Raw genomic sequence first — 21,487 nt, forward strand, 5'->3', positions numbered from 1 at the left:
GTTATATTGGTGCATTGCCTCTCCCCTTGTAGAAAAGGGATTTAGTGTTTAAACATTTCTCCTTGCAGTAATTCAAGCCAAGTGGGGCTTTGTGGCAAAGCCAGTTGTCATGGCAATTCTTTGCTTCGACAGTGTAAACAGCCAGACTAAAAGGAGCCTTGTCTCCGATAGGTGAACTATTACATGCTCTCTTCAACTAATAGCTGACTTGAACTGCATATAAGTAATGACTCCTTCCTTGTTCCTGGCTAAGAGCCTCGGCTCTCATAGGTCGCTGTTTAACAGATATATATATATTTTTTGGAAAGATTTTGAACTGCCCTTAGGGAAGATTCTTGCAGGCAAGAAAAAGGACGAAACCAATTGGGGGCTCTCCAGAGATTTGCTTGAGTTCAGTCCAAATTGCTGTGAATTGCTGCGGGCTCTGATGACCCCAAATGGGTACTTGAAGCCCCCATTTTTTTAGTTAAGTCTACATCTAAGTTCCTATCTAAAACAGTCTCCTGATTTTCAAAACTGGCTGGCTTAGCAGCTCATTTTGGGAAAGTGGGCTGCTGCTTTAGAGAGGAACTTACCTCCCTGTTTGGTGCCCAAACTGAGTTTATTTTTTTTCAAGGGGGAACCTAAGGCGCTGGGTCTTTAATGGTCAAGCATTTAAAGTTTCTTTGAAACTCCTGGCCTTGTTCTGAAAATCTTTTTCTTACAGGATTTTTAGAAACCCTTCTCTAATGTTCTCTAGCAGGACTGCAACGTGCTGTTCAATTCCATCGGACAGTCCAAAAATACCAAACTTCTGGAAAAGTGATCATTTTGCAGCATGTTGAAAGCTTTCCACCCCCTAAAACCTACTCTCTGGCGGTTCTGGGACACTGGTTAATAAGTAGTTTCATTTATCTGTACTTCCTTGCTTTTTTAATTAGGTTTGTGGTCTTTATCGGTGCCTGTCACATGTTCTTGGTGCCACTATGTGCTTTTATAACTTCATAGTAAAGTTTGCTTATCCTGAGAACAGAGACATATCCATCAGCAGGCTTAATGAAAAAATAACACCACCCCAGCCCACACCGCCAGGAAGTGTAATACCAGTAATTTCTTTGGCCCTCAGCCCTACATTGCCGTCTTCTGCTCTTTAGGCAACAAATGAAGTATAGAGAAATACACAGGCCCGGTGTAAAACAAATAACCATGTTAACTGAATGTACGAGCCCTTGCTCAGAGGGGTGAATGGGGAACTGGTTTGGGCTTTCCCAGTCCCGCCGAATTTTGAGGCATTGGCATTATTTATTTTTGGGGAACAAAAAGTGATTCTGGAAAATCATTGCAAGCCAAAATGTAAAACCTTCCTTGTTAGGGCAATCAAAATGTCTTATTTTGATTGCAGCCTGTTTCTAACGATTGTTTGCAACCTGTTTTAGCTCTAACTGAAAGTGAGAAACGTGGCTGTTGCGAACCAAAAATATTACCTTCTCGTTTTGAAAACCTCGATGTCCTGACAATCTAAAAATTCTCTTGTATTTTTTTCCAGAACAGGAAATTTGAAGAAAACAACTCTATCCTGCCAAGAGCGCTGGGTTCAAAGAATTGGCGTTTTCCAGTGAGCAGCATCTTTCAGAAACGTTCCTGACCCCTCGCCGAGCTGAACACGTGTGTTGCTGCGCTGGTCGGGTTTGGAGACGGAGCATGGTGAGTACCACTGTCAACAGGTCAAAAGTCTTCCCGGACTTAGCAGTCCTTTGGACTATTGTGGTTAAGACACGCTAGCTATTGTAACCAGTGTTAAGCAAAGATTGCTGGTATGGTTAGCATCACATCTGCCCGTCTTTGTGCCCCCAGGCTGAAGGCCCAGATACAGCTGGGTTGATGAGTCCAGATTAGGGTTTGAACTGGCACCTTCGGATCTATAAGGAGCTAGCTTAACCTGCCTCGCCCAGGGACCACTATAGGGCTCACTGACTTTTTAAAGAGATGCTAACCTAGTTGTATGGACTAGTCATGGACCCTCCTTTATATCCAAAGAGGCTCCTTGATATAGTTGGAGCATTGCAGAGAGAGCAGTGACCTCTCAGCTTCTCAAGCTCTAAGCCGCGTGGGTGGCAACTCTGTGCGTTAGAGAAAAGGCCGTATTGCTTTTGCCAGACGGACGGGAGTGGTTGGGGCCTGCATCTGGGGGAAAAACAAAAAGATCTTCCGTTGTGTGCTCAGTGTGTGCCAGCAGCTGCCATGAGTGTTTGCAAACTGAGTGACTGCATCTGCCAGAGATCAGCCACATAGCTATTTGCATGAGTTTTCAGTCTAACCCATCCCCCTTGCTTGCACAGCCCCTGCAGCGATAGCTCCAAATGAGATATGCTGTTGGGAGGGTACTCAAAGCAGGTATGCATTGTGCCTGTCATGCTCAGTGTTTCGCAAACAGCAGTTAGCCGTTCATCTCAACCAGCACTCGCACAGGTAAGCAGAGGGTGACAGGCCCATTTCACAGCTGAGCAACTGAGGCATGGGTAGGCAAGGAGATGCAGCTGAATGGAGCCAAGAGAAAGTTCACGTGCTCCTGGTTCCTAGTCCTGTAGTCAAGCTGTGCCATTAGTGGAGGCATCCAGGAAGGTTCATTTTGCTGAGAGTATCAGGAACGGGCAAGTTGAATAGGAACAATAGAGTTCAGGGTACAGGGAGAGGATAAAATAGATGTGTCCTGCGACGAGCTGAGAGTGTGGGGTCCTTGTAAGGAAAAAAGGGCCTCTGTTTTTGAGTAATAACTATTTTATTAATATCTATCTGCCTATCTATTGCAATACACCTGAAAGGGAGGATTTGATGGGTGAAACGAAGGATGACTAATAAGCAAAGAGTTCCAGTCTTTTCTTCTGGATGCATTTCTCCCTTGTGTGTCAGCTGCATCCACGGAAGAAACTCCAGCAGCATCTTGCTTTTGGGAAAGACTCGTTTCAAAATAAGCCACAAACTGTCCAGCGGGCTGAACATTATTAGTGACTTATCTGTGCATTTACATAACATTGCATTATTTCTGCATGACCCAGATGTCCTCGGGATTATTGATACGGTGGCATGGAGTTTGTCCTCAGGGGAATCCTACAGGCAGTTTAAAGGCAAACTGACTTTTTATTTATTTTTTAACTTGCTGATTTAGACCCGATACTGCAGGTACCTTAAAATGGCACAGGGAGCTGCACTTCCTGTTCTCCGGCTGTGGCAGGAAGAAGGCACAGATGTGTGTTGAGGATATCTATGATCCTCTTGGTTAAAGGATCCTCTTCTCTTAGGAGGTGCCTAATGCTGCAGCAACTGAGGACATCTCTGTGTGGCTTCCATGCCTTGCCTTGGATGTTGCCGTTCAGTGAAGCAATGCAGTCACCTTAAACTCTTGGCCTCAGATGTGCTGATTGGTACCTGCTTGCTATAAAGCAGCTACACTGCCTGGGATTGCACATGAGGCAGGAGCATGCGGGCTTGGGCATGCTTTGCAGAGACGCTCTTGGACACAGCATGAGGCAGTGGAGGCAAGCCTCTGAGTGTCTTCCAAATACTACCCCCTCTTACCAACAAGGCACTGGGGTGAAAGACCCGATTCTCAGAAGAGCTGTGAGCTCCCAGTGAGAGACAAGGGTGTCTTGTACCCTGTGGGGTTTTTTTGGTGCCTATGGATGTACTATCAATCCCTAGTAGGATTTATAAGAGCTCCTAACTCCCACCGCAATGAAAACCTAGCCCTAAGTGATGTAGCCAGGACCAGAGCCAGCAACTGAAATGTTCTCTGTCCCCATCCAAATCTTTAAGCACTTAACTATCTTTCCCCTCAGAGCTTTGTCTTGTCTGCTTTTAAACGTCTCAAGTGAAGAGGAACAGTTTATGCCTGGTCTACTGTATCTCACTGTCAGAAAGCCTTGCCATTTCTTTGCTTCTTCCTGTTCCTCCTAGTTGGATCTCTTTGTTCCACCTTAAGCAATTACTCTGCAGCCTTCGGCTGAAACTCTGGTGTTTGCATCTGGGGATGTTGAAGCAGCATCTGAGTTTTTTTTCAGCATCTCTCTAAGCTTTCTAGAATTCCTGCAGTCAAATTTGTTACCAAAGTGAATCGACTCTATGGGACGAGCCCATAACCCATTTGCTATCATTCAGATGACTTGGATTTTAAAGCAAGAGAGAAGTTTTCCCTACTAGACTGTTTTTCCTACTGAGTTGGGATTGCTGCTACCTGAGGGCTTTCAGCACCTGCAGGATCAGATCTATCAAGGTGCTCTTTTGAAGATGCTCTCGGGAAGAGCAGGGCATTTCCTGAATACGGGGGTCAGAGCTGCCGGGTTTCCCTCCTATCTGTAGTTCAGATACTATCAGCCTTGCTGTTGTTTCACAATTCCCGCCTGATTTCTCCCTAACTAGAGCTTTGGTATATTAGATGGTCTTTTCTTAATGCGCATGCTAAGATCTAATTGCCATGCTTCCCACCGGACGTCTTCCAAGTGCATTGTAAATGTCTGGGACCTAAGGAGTTTGGTTTCCTTGGGTCATCTTGTTTTTTAGATGCAGTGAGTGTCTCTCTAACATGGACTAAGCCACAGCCTTCACGTAATGCCCCTTTTTTCCCCAAGGGTCTGCTTTGAATAGGCATGCCTTCCCGTGCTCATTAAGGAACTTGCTGTTTTCCAGTGCTCAGCTTGTGCATGCAGAGAAAGAGCCAAGAGTTGGCTTTCAAAATACCTAGGCAATATAGGATGACAAAGGTCAACAGGGATAGATTTCAAAAGCACAAGGAGAGCTAGGCACCTTGCTGCTATGTTTTTTTTTTGATTCTCCTGACCTCCATGGGGCCTCCGCGTGGGATTTACCAGCATGTCTTCAGGATGAGTCGTATGGAAGCTGAACTCAATGGGACTTAAATGCCCCTCGGTTGGTAAGACCTGTGGGCGAGTGATTCCACCTCTTAGACAGAAATCAGGATATGCAGAGTTTCTTAGAAAACTGAAATGCCAACTGCCTTGTCTTTGCTTTGCTCAACCTGAGTTTTCTCCTTTATAAATCTGTTTGTGTTTTTCTGATCTGGACTAGGGTAGAAACATTAGGCCTTCTCCATGGTGGGGGGTCATTGGTTATGAATCGGAAAATCATAGTGAAGTAGGGCTGGGAGGGATCTCCAAAGGTCATCCAGTCCAACCCTCTGCCTGAGGCAGGATCATCCCTATCCAAAACATCCCATATAAATCCAATGTCTAGTCTCTTAGAAAAACTACACAAGAGTTTGCAATACTTGGCCCATTCAGCTAAGGAACTCAAAGCATGTGATGGATATTGTGAATAAGTCCTCACTTCTACTAGGTGAGGCAAATCAGGGTTATTGTACCTATTGCGAGGATGGGGAAGCTGAAGAATAGAGGGAGGACTGCGTGCCTTACCCAGCATCGCCCATGGTGGTGGAGAACTCTCCATGCAGAAGTGTCCACACCTGATAAACCAGGGTGATACCCACCCCTGCAGAGAAGACCAACACAAACCTGTGCACCTCTCTAAGTCCCCGCTATTTGCAAGAGCTCAGTGTCACATGAACTCTCTCCGTATTGAAAGCAAATGCGCAAGACGAGACCTGCAGCGTAGTGACTGCTAATCCCCACTCTCCTCCAAAGCAGCTTTTTCCATTTCAAGAGTGCTCCTGAGTTCAGCTTCTGGTGCAGCATCTTGCATTGGGAAGCTCCCAAATCCTGGATTCGAGGCCTCTGATCTTGCTTGGGCTCTGTGCTAGGCAGGGGTAAAAAGCAAATGTGTTTTGGAGAAGTGTCCAGGAGACTGAGACTTGCATTTGGAGAAGTTGCATCTTGTTGGCATCGCCCTTCCAGGAAGGCAAATGCCGCAGGGACTCGTGTCTGTGCGTGAGAGCTTGGCAGCTCCCAAAGAGCTTCCCCCAGCCCCTCATCTGCACAGGCATTAAGGATCTCATGATCTTTCTGTTCCTCTCCAGGCTGGCCTTGCAGGTGCGTGGAAGTCGAGCAAGCACTTAGCTGTAGGAATAATGGGGCATTTCAGGTTCTTGCGTGACATGACTCAGATGTGACAGCATCACTGGGCTGGTTTTGTGTTTGCCTTCCCTTCCGGTTGCTCAGCAACCGACACAACTTTGGTTCAGTCTGATTGAAACCTTTTTTGATGCAAGGGTGATGGGAGGGAGCTGCGCTTTGCCTTGCCTGGATGCCTGGAGAAGAGAAGAGCAGCCTGTAGCGTAGGCTTTGAGAGCATCCTGCCTCCGAGCCACTTGTTTCTTGGCCTCTCACGCTGAGAGCACCAGCAAAACAGGATCCGGGATGATAACGCTTCTTGTGATGCATGCATTTACACGTCCAGGAGCCAAACTGGAAGCATCAAACACACTTTGCCTAGCACCCTGGCCTGATATAGCGGTAACACAGCAGCCTTTTGCTGCTCAGCCCCCCCACACCTTCTCTTCGTGTATCAAGGGAGATTACAAGCCCCAGCAGGTATTCTCACCATGTTTATTTGCCAGCTATAAAAATACCTTCTCACTTCTCTCTGCGGTGAGGCACGGCTTCCTGCTTTCTGGCGGGGCGCCAACAGGCTTCTCGCCGGGACAAGTCCCTGGGATTTTTCCGGGAAAGATGAAAGAAGTGCAGAGTTGAGATGCTGGGCATCTCCATTTGGCATGAAAGGGCTGGGTGGGGGTGCTGAGAAATGGGGAGAGACACTGCACATCTGTTCATTACAAGGGCATTTGGAAGTGAAGTTGTTGCAAACCCTGGGCTGCGTCCTTGGCTAGTACTGTGTGTGTTAGTTGTAGCTTCCAGGGGTGGGCTTTGGTGTCTAGCAAAGCACCCAGATCCTCATTTTATTTTTTGCATTTGCACTTCCCTTGAACTTCAGCTGAAGCTGAGCACCTGACTTCTGTGACGCCCAGACCCTGGGCGTATCAGCAGGGTCGTGGGGGGAACCAGATGCTCCCATAGATGGTGCAGCCTTTGAAGTGGGAGCTTTTTTAAATGATATTTTCTCCTTACAAGGGTCCTGGCTTTGTTCCTGACCAGCAAAGAGTGGAGACAGAGAGGCAAACCCCCTCACTCTTCCTGAACCTGGAGCGATGGAGGTAGCACACAGAGCCCAGTACCGGGGCTTTCTTCATGGTCCACCCATGTTAGGGTTAAAGCCTTGAGGCCCCCGCCTCAGGCCACTTTTGCCTTCTGGTAACGCCTTCCCAGCCTTTTCTCCCAGACAAAGCTGAGAGAGAGAGATGGGAAAGTGGAAATGATGAGCACAACGGGTGTGCGCTGCAAACTCACGATCCCGGTCTAAGTTCTAATGTAGGGACCCCCTCCCAGCTGCCTAGTCCTTAGTCTCATGGCAGAAAACCTCCCCAAGGAAGCTTGCTTGTAAGAAGAGTTTTACAAATCCAGCTGTCTGAAGGTGTGCAGCTGGCAGCGCTGTCCTGCTCTTCCCTTCCCGTGCCTTTCCTTTCCAAAAGCAAAGCCTAATGGCCCTGGCTGTGAGGCTGGGACCTTTTTTTTTGAGATGCTGGAGTGCAGCACCTCCAGCTGAAGTCGCTGGGGTCTGTCTCACTGCAGCTCCAGCCCCTGCTATGAACACAGTTGTGTGGAAGCACAGACCCCAGCCTGCCCTTGGTGACCTTGAACTGTCCTGGGGTAAATCTCAGCTCCCACTTTGCTGTGGTGGTCCTTCCTTCATGCTGAGATCGCAGTCTGTTGAGCTTTGGAGCGAGAACCTGACATGCAAGGCAAGTTTCTCCCCTTCCCTATGGGCTGTGGTAGTTGCATCCTTCAAGCCTCTTGGGGCTGGCCTTTGGGCTGTGCAAAAGGCCTCAGTTCCCTAATTTTATGAGGAACTTGAAGGTTAGGGGTAGGGTGCTGTGCCTTGTGGGGAAGCACTGGGAGCAGAGGCTCCCACAAGCTTCCTTCCACCTGTCACACCATTGCCAGCAGTTTAGCTCCAAGGCCACAGAAGGAAAAAGGAGAGCCTGAAACATTTCAGCTCTGACACCACTACCCCTTTGGCATTGGGCAGGTCACTTAGCCTTTCAGGGGATATCTGCTTTGTGAGGAAGATACAGACTGGCTTTCATCCAGCTCCATTGCGTTCCTCCAGCAGTGGAGATGCAGCAGGACAGGCTTCAGGACACATGTTGCACAAGCCCTCCAGGCCCTGGGTATATGCTCAGGCTGCGGAGGTCCTTGCTGCCATGTCTCCAGGTGCTAAATAAATGCATGCTAGCTAGATGTCTTCTTCCCCCCCACCACTTGTAGTCATGCCTCACCTTGCAGGGGAGATGTGCCCTCTGTATCAAGTTTCCTTCTGGGTAGAAGGAGGACAGTCCCACCCACCCCCTGCCACCCCCCCCTTGTTGCAAGGAGTGTATTGGTGTGTGCATGCAGCAATTAATCACATATTAAGTTCTCGCTAAGTGCTAAGGCGCCCGAGGAGGCTGAACACAAGTGCCCTGAGAGGTGCCCTTCTGGCCTCTGAGCATCTGGTTAATACGGAGAAGGGTCTCTTGACAGAAGTGCATGTAAATGCTAGCAGCTGGGCCCTCCTGCTGCAGCTGGAGGGTGGGCCAGGCTCCCCTCTGCACGTGCACATATGGGACGAGTTACTTCAGTTTATTGCTTACGATAAAGAGTCGCTCTAAGGACCACCGGGATCGTCCCTTGGTCTGACGCATTTGCAGAAATGCTCTGGGTTGGTCTGTGGGAGCAGAGTTGGACAGCTGGAAATCCTGCCCTTGGGAAGCAGGAGCCGAGTTGAGGTGGAGAAGGTATATCATGGGCCCACCCAAGCCTGCTGGAGCTGGCTGCCCAGGCAGGCTGTGCTGTTAGCGTCCCCTCGCCCTCTTGCAAATCTCTTGCTGTTACCTCCCAGCTGCATCACCCTGCCTGCTGGTCCAGTGTCGAGCAGATGCTACTGATCTGAGATGTACCCTGCTCTTTGCTAAGGCCACGGCCACCGGTGACCAAATCCAGGTCACCTTGCTGCCCTTCCTGCAGCGATTTCACAATGTCTGAGCCATCCTGCTTCAACCCCACCAAGTCTATCAGCCGTGGCCTGTGCTGCAGGGCATCAGGGAGCTGGGAAAGGCTTGCCATGGCGTGGTAGGGGCTAGGGTGGGGTTGCCTCTCAGCCACTCGCTGCTGCTTCTGGAGTTTCTGATGCTCTAATAATAGTTGGATTAGGGTCTCTAACAGCGTCCCAGAGCGCTCTGTGCTGGCCGCCGTGTCATTCTGCTTGCGTCAAGGACCCTTTTCGCCCCATGCGGGCTTCCCCTTTTGCTCCCAATTTAGCTGTTTGACAGCACTGTGGTTCTCCTGAGCCGCAACAGGAAGAGCATCTGGCAGGGGAGCTCAGCTCCCTTTGCCCTCCCCTTCCTCGTGGCCTGCGGCAGGGATGCTGAGAGGAGGAACAGCTCTCAGCTGCATCTCCCCCAGTGCTGAGTGTGGGGGGGTGCAGAGCAACCTGAGCAAGGCACAGCCTCGAGCACTTGCCCTGTGCAGCTTGTTGCCTTCTGTTAACATCTGGTAACATCTGGGGTGGGTCTGTGGGTCACCAGTGCAAGACAGGGGAGATCAGGTTGGGAGCAAAATGCCCTCCCCACTGTTCTTGCCAATGGAGCTGGGAACTTAGAGCATCCGACAGCTTCCAGAGCTTGGCTCAGATCAAGCCTTGGAGCCATAGTGTTCCCCACCGACTAGGACTAGAGACTGAGGCTGTCCCAGTGATCCTAGTCCATGTTGTGCCGTGTGTGTGCGTGTCCCCGAATGGCTCCAATTCAGCAAGCAAGGTTCTTTGGGTAGATGTGATGTTTTGTATTAAACCAACGAAATAGTTGGAAAAATTGTTCTTTGCAAGCTTTTTGGGCACGGATGTCCTTCTTCAGGCATAGGGAGAGTTTGTTGGCGTTTATGTGCTCTCCTGGGTAGAATAGAAGCCAAAATGCAGAATTATTATTATTATTATTATATTTTTTTTTTATATTTTGGAAAAATGTTCATGTTCCAGGTCCAATTAGCCAAATCATCTTCAAATCCTTTTGACTGAGCAAAACTCTGTCGCTCAAACACTGTGTGTGGCGCTGCAACCAGCAAGTATTCTCTACCCCAAACTTTTCAGCCTGGGGCTTCAGATGCTTCCAAATCCATCGGGAGCCAAAATGCAAAGTGCTCTGATTCAGCAAAGCACTTCACCCATTTCTGACTCCCGGGGGGTTGAAACTCAGACGTAAGCGCTTGGCTGACTTGGGAACATGGTGCTAGGAAAAGGGGGAGGCTTCCAGACCCAGAGCTGGCCTGAATGAAAAACCTTCTCTTGTTTGTCCGTGCATTGGATTTGCTCCTAGTTGCACATCTTGGCACTGAGCGCACTGTCCTTTATGGGATCAGCTTGCCACGTCTTCAACCTAATGCCCAGGGCGCCTTTGTTGTGGGGGACCCCACTCTTCTTACCGCAGTATCTGCCAAGTCCAACCTTCTTGCCTTCAACAGGCTGGTTGAAAAGGGCTTTTAGTGTTAGGGCTTCTTTCCAGCAGCAGGTTATCTTGTGCTACAGCTCAAGTGTCCCCATTGCCTCAATCTCCACCCCTTGTGCATGCTGGTTGTACCAAAAAGTTGGCCAGTTTGAGTAGGGGCCTAGCAGGTAGGGCCAGGCCTATAATTGTGTCCTGTGTTTGTACAGCACCTGGCACGATGCTCCACTCTTGCGTGCTGCCTCGGATAAATCATAACAGGGCTGACGGGTCGCGAGTGTTTGCTAGCGGCTAAGACCACCTCTGCGTGGTGCAGGGGGCAGTCGGTGCTGAGGACCCATTGAAGACTGAGCACCCCCAGCTCCTGCTGGCCTGTGGGTCGCTCAAAACCTGAGGATCGAAATAGCAGCAACGCCAAGAAGCAGGATTATTGCTGCCTATGTGGGCAGAGATGAACACTAGTAACTCATTCATTAAACCAAACGCCCACCTCTCAAGGGCTGGGCGAGCCCATGCCTTGTTCCCTGGGTGGGGAGAGAAGAGCTTGCTGCAAAGAACAGCCCTCCCTCCTCCGCCTCTTCTTTTTTTTTTTGCAGGATGGGGAAAAAAGGCGACTCTAACTTTCATGCTCCCTGCAGTATATTTATTTGAGTGGCAAGACAAGGGAGCGAGAGTACTGCCCCTTTAATTAATGTTCCCTTTGGAGACAGCTGGTGCAATTCCTTTCCTTTTAAGCCCCCTTTGATTTGCATATGGCTTAGTGACCTGCCATTCTTGCAAACACTGAGGCTCTTGGGAAAGCCGGACTCCCGCCTTCCACATGGCAAAGGATTCCTCTTTTATTTCTATTTATCAGCAGCCATGTGACACGTAATGAGGAGCCCTCTCCTTTGATAAGGGACCTTGGAGGGATTGCAGGCCTCCAGAGCCACAGCTGTCTTCTGGCAGGAATCGGAGCAGCTCATTATTAAATATTCCAGGATTTCATTGGTTACCGCTGTTCCTTGAAGCCTATTAAACTCTGATGGGTTTCAATTGGGGCATCAGAAAATACAGTCGGAATGGGAGAGGCCTTTTTACAGCCGTAATAAACTTTGTAGGGAAGCTGCGTTCCTTTTAATATGCACTTTGCTTGAATACAGAGCAATTCCTACTTGCTGGGGGGTTTTATTAAAACCCCCATATGCTTTTCAATATGTGCGAACACCTTGCAGTGGTTTCTCTCTCCCTCTATGGAATGGGGTTGTTTGGGGGGGTTTTTTGTCCTCGCTCTCTTTTTCTAAGCATGCCGAAACAACGTTTATCTTCGCTTTCAAAATTCTGCAGAAAATTTACTCTGTTTTGGTGCGCTTGATTTGTAGCTGCAGCTGAGAACGGGAGCAATTTTATTTATTTATTTATTTTGAAAAGAAAATGACTTGAAAGCAGCGGAGTCTGCTCCTTGCAAAGGGTGATTGTGCGGGGGGATTTTGTGGGATGACAAAAGACCGTTTTCTTTTTGGCAAAGCTGATCCGCTAGAGATGATTAGTGGGGGTTGATATTGCCAGCCCGCTTCATCGGCATGATTTCTGAAGGGGAAAAATTGGGGGTTTTTTAGGTCCTTTTTGTCTGTGTTCTCCTATCTGAGCCCTGAGGTTCTGTCACGTGAAAGTTTTCTACAATCAGGTCAGATAAAAATGGCCTTTTTTTTTAAAAAAAAAAGCAGCAAATGATGAGATTCTGCTGTTATCCCAGGACTCCAGGAGCTGGGGCTTTAGGAAAAAGCAATAAATAGCACGTGATACGGCAGTGCTGAGTAGGGCTGACCGGTGGAGCAATGCAGCAGTGGTAGCAGGCTGGATGAATCTTGTGTTTGCCAACACTGGGTCAAGTGTCCAGCACATTTCTTGCTCACCCCTCTTTCCTGCACGGAGATGGCTGACTTCAGTAGGAACCCACCTGCCTATTTGATTTTCTTTGCATTATTGGAAAAACAAGGCAGTCGGTTCAAAGCTCTTTTTAGCACAGCACCAAATCTGTGGAAGGCCCTGCCACATGATGCCACAGAGGGAAGGCAAGTAATGGGATCCCCAAAAGGACTGGATTAGACATAAGAATAATTCAGATATGCTCAGTGCTAGGGAGGATAGGGTTTGTTAGAGGACGGCGTATCCTAGCATGGCAGGATATAACCCAGCCGTTGACTGCCGGGATCCTCTTGTGATCAGTTCATTGCAATAGTGTGGTTACAAAGGAGTCTTGCAGGTAGGGATGCTATTTTCTACAGTCGGAGGATATTAAAATAGGTGGGTCATTGGTTCCATTCCAGACTAGCCATTTCCATCTCCCAGCCTCTAGACTGGCAACCACGAGACTGAATCCAATTGCTTGCCTGTTTTCCCTTGGTCATTTAGAGCATCTGAGCTTCCTTTTAAGCCTGCTGCAGCCGCTTTTATCGTCCCAGTGTTTTATGCCCCTGCAATGCTGTGGCGAAGCGCTGGAGTCTCAGCTTGGAGCCTTTGCAGCTGAAAGATTAGGTAAGCTTGAGTGGCCTGAGCCAGCTGCGCGCATACAAACTCCCCCTCGATGCTGGTGGCTGGATTTGAGTTGCGAACCTTGCAAGCTCCCAGCGATGTGGAAAAAGAAAATCCCGTGCGGCCAGATTGCTGCTTCCTGATCAGTGGTGCTTAGGCTTGTAAAGGACCGCTTACCACAATGCCTCTGTCGTACACTGTTGGGCTGTTTTGCCCTTTACCATTTTTGCCTTTAATCAACTATAGCACGCAGTGAAAGTTTATCTTTATTTTTACACGAAACAAGAGAGACCCAGTGAGTTTTGTTCATGGAAAGCAACATTCATACCAGTCCTCCTCGTGCTCCCTGAAATCGGTGGGAAGATCCCCCTTGATTCTGGTGATGCTGAAAACCTTACTTGAGCCCTTCTCCAGCGAGGTGAATCTCGCCCATAGAGATCTCATAAAACCCCTGAGGAATGTCTTTGAAGCCCCATGGCAATGTATGGCCTTGCGTATCAGATGACTGCCCCTATTCAGCCTCCTGATAAAAGCAGCCAGGCCCCAGAAGACAGGAAGGAAGTGGAAAAGAAAAGCAGGAAAAGAGAAGAGAAAGAAGGAAGGAACGATGAAAGGATGGATGCCCGGGATCTTCCTCTTTTGTACCTGTGCATCACCCAGCTTTGCTTTTGACCCTGCAGGAGTTGTTCTATGTGAAGAACAGGCTGTTTCACGCGGCTGGCAGCTCAGGGATAAAAAAAGGCCCTACAGATGGAAATTGGGTGTTTTCCATAAACAGCTGAGTGGATTTCTACAGGGTCGCAGCCACTTATGCCATCCACTCAGCCAGCGCTAATTGAACGTAATTACCTCGTAAATAGTGACTAGCCCTATTTTCAAATATTGGAATAATTATCCTGTTATGCCAGTGCAAAGGGAGGGGGGGAAGAATAGGCACGTGTGCATGGGTATAATTATGTTATTAGGGCAGTGCGTGATCTCTTTAAAAGGACTTTAAGATATAATAAAACATGCTTATCTTCATTTGCTTGTGGTTTTTTTTTTTTTTAATCCCACTCCCCCCACCCAGCCTGTAGCTAGGTCAGGACTCCACTTTTTTTAAAGCTTTTCTTTTCTTGCTTTTACAAATGGTTTTCTCGTTCAAAGGTGCCGCCTCTCAGTCCACGGATATTTGCCTTTTAAGAGAAGTGCAGGAAGGCTCCTGGCTTTAAGTGGGTGAAATGGCCAACCATGCCAGCTGTGCCTGTATAGTGATACAACGCTGCCTGCCTCCCTTGTGCTCCCCTTTCAGCTTTAGCTCTGTCTTTATTGCTGGAAAATGAGCTCTGATTTCAGGAAGCGATATTTCTCCCTGACAGCTTGTCGATTTATTCCCCTGGAAAGTCCACACTGGAAACCAGGGGAAGAGAGATGCTGTGCCTTAGCAACAGTTTAAAATGTACACATTTAATTCAAGATGTGCCTGTTTTGCAGCCCTTTTTGCTGCCCTGTCCTATGAAAGCAAACCTTTTGCAGGTTAGAAACAACTTAATAGGTGGATTTTTCTCTCGAGACCTGAGCGTGGCACATCTGTTAGGTGAGTTGCAGCGACGTTGCTGCTTAGTGCTGATTTTAACGTTTGACCCAGTTACAGAGTCAATTAGAACGGTGTTTTCTCCTCGGCAACCTTCTTCGGCAGCAGTTTAAAGCTGACGTGCAGGCAGCATCCCCGGAAGGTGTGAGGTTCCTCGGGACTCTTTAAGGGATGGTGTGCTAGTTTGTAATCTCTTCCTTGATCAGGCACATCTTTGCTCTTCTGCTGACAGAGGAGACGCTCCGATATTTCTGGCGCTCTGGTATTCGGCGCAGTCGCTCTTGGAAGCCAACTTCTCTTAAAATTAGATCACGCTGTTAAATGCCACTTTTGGAATTGGCACGCACCCTGCACGTTGTGTCCCCAAACACCCTCTTGAGCTCTGCAGTTTGGAAGTAGTGATAATAATACTGGAAGAAGAAAAGGAAGGGTGGGGGAGGTATGGAAGTGAGAAGGAAACTCGTTTTCAAAGGGGATCAAAACCAAGAGGGGCACGTGATTAGGTTGGTTGGTTGGTTGGAGAGATGCTGCCGCAAAAGCTTTTGAAGCAAGGCTGGCCAACTTGTGGGCACCGAAGCGAGGGGAATAGAGAAGGGGATGTAGATGTATGTGCAAGGCTGTTGGGATGGGGCAGTTGAGTATGGGAGACTGCATGGTTGCACCGTTTATGTGACTGAGGAGCGCTGAGCTTTAAGGAGACCCTTGAAGAGTCGAGATGCATGGAGATGGGGGTCACAGCAGGAGTGGAGCAGAGGGCAGAGGTGCAACGTGCAAATTCAAGGCAAGGTTTCTGTGGCAAGCCTGCAGGGTCCGGTACCCATGCGGATGAAAGAGCTTTTTTATAATTCTCCATGGCTGAGTCCTTTGAATCATCCCCCTTCAGAGTTGTTGCCAGCGACGGGAGCAGATGTGACCCTGAATTTCCCAAGTACGTGCTTGAGGCCTGTCCTTCCTCCAGGATTTTGGGGAGGGTTGGGCACCACGGTAAGCATTTTGCCCAAGGGGTAGAAACTTGGAAGTGTAACAGACAGCTCACTTATCTTCCCATTGCTTCCGAGTTCAAGATGATGGAGATGGGGTGGAAGATGGAAGGCAACCTGGTTGCCTTCACCTGCCTCCAGATATCCATGGACTCGATGATCTTTCGAGGTCCCTTCCAGCCCTAATGTCTATGAAATCCAGGGTGGGCATTGTGAGACTCAACAGCCAGCATGGCAGGAATAGAGCCAATGTCCGTCAGTGCCAATGGTGCCACCTTTCCCCTGGCTGGAGCTCCCTGTAAAGGACCTTTGCCCATCCCCTGCCGTGATGCCTACAAAACCGAGTGGCAGCTGGAGTGCTGGGACTTCTGAGCTGGGTTGTCTCCTTGTTTCCTGGCATTCCCTTCTCGTGTTGTACTAACCTACTATTGCATCTTGCCTCGTTAGCTGTTTGACGCAGGCAGTTGCCTCTTCGTTATGGCTGCGTCCAGCACTGAGCATCTGACTGGGGCCTCCCAGGCACTGTCCTGATGCAAATAATAAGCCTATACTGGCAAAGCATTTATTTGTCCTAAATTGCCAGCTGTAGACCTGCTGCTGCTGTCAGTCTTTGTTGCCGGATAGTAGCCTTTGCTTTAGGCTGGCCTGAATATCTGGACTCTGAAGCACCAGTGGTGGGGCAAGGGGGGGAGAGGAAGGGCAGAGGGCCGGTGCTTAACATGAAAATTAATTTTGCTAATGAAATGCATTCAGCTGACGGCAGTTTGAGGAAGAGCTTGTCCTGGTTTGGTCAGCTATAAGAAAGCCATGTAGGGGGGCAGCTATGGCACCGGTATTATTGCTCATCTGTTTCAAGGCAGAGAGCTGAGAATTTGGATGCAAACTCAAGTGAGACAGTGGAAAAAAGCTGTCATCCTCTCTAGCCCTGCAGAAATATTCCTTTTTTTTTTTCTTTCCTGAAACTTGTCCAAGCTGTGCTCCCAAGCCTGAAGAGAAATTCAGAGCTTGTTTGAGCATCAGGCTGACTTTAGGTCCAGGTTAATCTCCCCATATCACTTCTTCTATATAAAATTATGCTCCACTGTGCTGGGATGTCAAAAGGTACAGAGTGAATTTTAAACTACATCTTTTAATGGACCTTTATCTGTTCCCTGGAAGAGCCCTGCCATGCAGGAAGAGGGAATATCCCTGCTTTCAAGGTTCACTGGAAAAAAAAATGCTGTTGTTTCCCTGGGAGAGATCTGACATGTGAGTATTTAATTAAATATCTGTCTCCCAGTCAGGGTAGCGTTTCATGGAGGCTTTCCTCTGCTGAGCAGTGTCTCGCAGTGTGAGGGAGGATAAAAGAGTGGGCCATTAAAATAAGATGCTATGTCACAGCATGGCAGGAATACAGTGTGTACTGACTGTACCGAGCCATCAGTTTGCTACTTCCAGAGGACAGCGTGTAGCATCCATATGGCTTGCTGGTTCACAGAAAGAGCTCTTCTGTTCGAGTCTGAATTAGTTCATTTTCCCCCCCCCCCCCCTTCTCTCGGTGGCTTTAAGTGATGCCAACTTGTGAGGCTCACGCTTACGACTCTTGCAAGCTAAGAAGGGCCAGCTCGTGTTTCCCTTGGGATGACAGACCTGTACAAGAAACACCTACGTGCTGCATTAATGGTGTTGATTTGCTGTCCACCTAGGAGTTGTTACCTGCAGAAGGCCCCAGTGATGTATTTGTGTGCCTTGCTGCTGGAAGCAGGGTCTTCCATAAGGGGCTTAAGGGGAACTGCCCAGATTTTTTGATTGGGTTTATGCCAATTTTTCTGTGTCATATAAGATGTTTTAATAAGGAGAAATGCAAAGTCCTGCACTCTAGGATGGAGCAAGGCCATGCACTGCTATAGCCAGGGGACCGACTGGCTGGGCAGCAGCTCTGCAGCAAAGGACCTGGACGTTACAGTGGACAATACGCCAAATATGAGCCACCAGCTTGCCCTTGTTGCCAAGAAGGCTCATGGCATACTGGGCTGCACTGGTAGAAGCGTTGCCAGCAGATCAAGGGAAATGATTATTCCCCTCTTTTCAGCACCAGTGAGGCCACATTTGGAGTAGTGTCCAGTTTTGGGCCCCCATTACAGAAAGGATGTGGACACGTTGGAGAGAGTCCAGTGGAGGGCAACAAAAACGGTGAGGGGGCTGCGGGATGTGTCTTGTGAGGAGAAGCTGAGGGAACTGGGCTTATTTAGTCTGCAGAAGAGAAGACTAAGAGAGGATTTAATTGCAGCCTTCAGCTCCCTGCAGGGGGGTTGCAAAGAGGATGGAGCTGGACCGGTCTCAGTGGGGGCAGATGACACAACAAGGAGCGATGGGCTCAAGTTGCAGCAAGGGAAGTTGAGGTTGGATATTAGGAAAAACTTTCTCACTAGGAGGGTAGTAAAGCACTAGGACAGGTTACCCAGAGAGGTGGTGGACTCTCCATCCTTGGAGGTTTTTAAGACCTGGCTAGCCCAACTCTTGGCTGGGATGATGTAGTCGGGGCTGGTCCTGCTTTGAGCAGGGGGTTGCACTAGATGCGACTCCTGAGGTCCCTTCCAGCCCTAACTTTCTATGATGCTGTGACTCCTCTGTCAGTCGGGGAGTGATGCAAAGGGGGTTCTTGTGTTTTGAGGGAAAGCTTTCCTCCCCAGCTTCTTGTGGTTTACTTGGACATTTCAGCAATGCCAGGTCTTGTCTTCCCTGGTGTTGCTGAAGTTCCTTCGGGGTCTTGGACGTTTCGGTGCATCCTCTCTTGCCTTCCCAGAAGGGAGAGGCAGGAGGTTGTTGCAACTTCCTTGCATCCAAGTGTGCATTGTCACTGGAATGAATTGTTGTTGGATAAAAATAAAACCAAAGCAGAAAGCAAATCCCCCTGACCAAATCAGACCAAATCTCTACCCCTTCAGCCATTCTGGTTTCACGCCCTTGTTTCTTGTAGGATCATCCTTTCATTATGTGCTCGCTCATCAGCGTCTTCCAGATTTGTCAGGACCTGGTTTGTGAAATCTCTTTGAGTAGGGAAGGGGTTTGAACCTTTTCAACCCAAGCCTTTCTTTGCACAAAGTGGGGTCCTGGTTTCTCAGTGGCAGTAATACAAATCATCAGGATAATAAAGACTTCGGTGTTAGTCACCCATGCAAAAGAACAGCTAGTCACACTTCCCCAAGCACCCCAGCCGCAGGAAGTCTGCGGTTTCTGGCCTTCAGTGACTCTTGGTTACAGCATCTTTGCAATCATAAATGAGCCTGGCTTGTTGCTTGAATGCTTTGTCTGGAGCAGAGAACAACAGGCGCTGAACCCTGCCACAGCTCCGCTTCTCCCCTCTCCCATGTTTCCTAAACCTGATCCAGGTTATGCCTCTAACCCCTCAGAGAAACCTCCGTCTGCCAAAGTGACGATAGGCCAACAGGATCTGGAAAACGCTTTGCACGCGGGCTCCTCCACCATCTGGTTTACATTGCACAGCCCCTTCCCTGTGTGCAAGTGAGCCCGTGCCGTCTCAAGGCGATTTTATACAGCACACGTGGCCAGAAAACTAAGCATTTCTTCCCCTCCTTGAATGCGGTTAAACTAAGCGGTCACAACGGTGTGTGGAATGGGAGTACCTCTAAATCTTTTTATCATATGTTAATGGATAGGCACCTGTCCCGGGGACTAATTTACAGTGCCCGCGAGTGAGATTGTTACTCTGCTAATTTTGTTTCCATAGAAACTTGTGCAGTCTTTCTGCTCTGCATGGCCTTAGGCTTTTTTTTTTCCCCCCTTTGCACATTGAACAGAGGGTCTTTAAACTCTGAAGGTAGGAGACTAATGTCTCGTACTGCCAGGAATTGCAAAGCATGTAGGTGCCACAGTATTGTGTATGTGTCTCTTCCGTGTCGACAGCCTTATGGCTCTGTCTTAGTCCTCGGTAGTGAACGTAGCATGTGTATAAACTACCAAGAACTGCTAAGATTATTGGTGGATTTGCAATTAGTGTATTGAATGTTTCTCCCAGGCCCAGTCACTCCAGCTGTTCCTCCGGGGTGTCTATTGTGAAATAGCAATTTGCTTCAATCTGGGCAAGACGCAGCACAAGTTCTGGATGTGCCCGGTGCCCTCGGTGCCCAGGGAAGTATGGGATCAAGCTCTGTGTCTGCTTTCCCATCTGCAGGTGTTGGTTGCATTGCCAGTTTGTTTGGCTAGGTTTTTTTCTGGTTATGGAAAACAGCACGGAAAGAAAGAGCACCCATGAAGTTGTCTTGATGAGTGGGTTCTCTGCGGCATGGTCTGCCGATTTTTATATCAGCGAGCATGGTGCTGCTGGCAAGCGCCGAGGATGAAGTTATGTTGGCACGAAGTCCTTTTCCTGGTGCTATTTGTTTCGCTTGGGAAACTGGCCTGATCTGTGCTGGGAAAAGCCGCCGTTTATCAGTGTAAGCACATCCATAGCGGGGCTTTTGCCAGCCTAGCTGTGTTGGCAAAAACACCCCTTCTAACTGGCACAGCGATCCCAGCAAAGCTCTTACGAGCAGACCAGGCCTGATGCACTATATCCCAATTGAAATGCAGTGTGGCCGGTGAGAAGCTTCCTACCTGGTTGGAGGTACAGTGAACAGGATGGGTTCCCTGCGGTAGCTACACGTAGCATTCAAGTCGGGGCACTGGCAAGACCCTCGTCTTCCCATCTTGTAGCTGCAGCCTGTTGTAGGATGTTCTTGGTGCATTTCAGCTGCTCTCCATCATTGCGGGTGTGGCTTTGAAGCGGCCTTTTTTGGGGTTTCTTTATGGTTCCCTGTAAACACAGGGAACCGGACTCGATGGCCCCTTCCCTGCCTGTGTTTCTTTGAACCTGCATCTCTTTAGTAGACGCGGCATGCACACTCTCTGGGGACAGAGCCGCCTTACCTAGCGTCCCCTTTCCCAGGGTAAATCTTTGCCCTGTAGGCTCCTGCCCATGTCTTCCTGGGGAGGGGAGGTCTTAGCCTCCCCTGAGCCATGTCGGCCTTTGATGTTTCGAACAATGCGATCAAATTAAAATCCTCGTTCTGTAGAGAAGGTTGAAACTTTTTTGCTTTGGCTCCCGATGATTGCAATCTGTGTATTTGGGGCTAGAAAGCATCTCATTGGTGTTGCTTTGAGGCCCAAAAAGCCTGCTTCAGTGTTCCCAGCTCCTGTTGACTTCAGCTGGAGAGATAATAGAGTCTGAGTAATTCCCCTTTGGACAGAGGTGCCTGGGGACCAGTCCTGCCCCATTTGAATGGGGACGAGCCATTTCCACCCTCTAATTCCAATGATGCTTGACTTTTAGATGGCAAAACTGTCTTTAAGAGGGTGCTACAATAATGAGCTCGGATGTGGAGTTTTGATGGATTCCCTCTGCCCTCAGACTGCAGCATCTTTCGTTCCTCGACGGTTTAGCGGTTGCTGACAAAATCCAACCTGGAAATTGTCCCCAAAGTGCTTTCCTCCCCGTTTCCTGACCCTTGGCATGACTGGCTCCCAGGGCAGGCTGATGACCATTGTCCAAGGAAAAACCTTTTGAGAGACTTGACGTGGCTGTCTGTTGCTTTTGTGAGAGCTTATGCTGGAAGGCAGCACACAAGGAGAGGGGATAAGTGTTTCAGGACGGGCTTGTGTGACATTGGGCACCGGGGCCTTGCCTTCTAGCCGCAGCTATGTAAAAACTCACTTGACATCCTTCACATAAGCCTGAGAGTAGATATGGGCCCATCTGTGTGTCCTGTGGGTGTGGAAGCCCTGCCAGGCAGTGGTTTCCAGAAGCAATTTGAAAGCAGAAGGCAAGAAGAGCTAAAGTCTCTCCAAGAACTGGGAACATTATGAAGAGAGAGGGGACCACTTTGTAAACGGCTGCTGCTGTCTTGTGGTTTGCACTGCCGTCGTGACTCGGAGATGTAGCCACGGACCTGGATGTGCTGG

General features: G+C 48.9%; 1 protein-coding gene across 4 annotated transcripts in view; it reads left to right on the forward strand.

Annotated features, from left to right (window-relative positions):
• Positions 1 to 21,487, forward strand: part of CUEDC1 (CUE domain containing 1) — a 92,962-nt gene that overhangs the window by 14,658 nt on the left and 56,817 nt on the right. For all 4 annotated transcript variants that reach the window (XM_019493263.2, XM_014608085.3, XM_014608084.3 and 1 more), the window contains one exon: positions 1,526 to 1,683. The gene's annotated coding sequence lies outside the window, so the exon portion shown is untranslated. The remainder of the gene's footprint in view (positions 1 to 1,525; positions 1,684 to 21,487) is intronic.

Source organism: Alligator mississippiensis, chromosome 14 (genome assembly GCF_030867095.1).
Source record: "Alligator mississippiensis isolate rAllMis1 chromosome 14, rAllMis1, whole genome shotgun sequence".
Classification (NCBI taxonomy): Eukaryota; Metazoa; Chordata; order Crocodylia; family Alligatoridae; genus Alligator; species Alligator mississippiensis.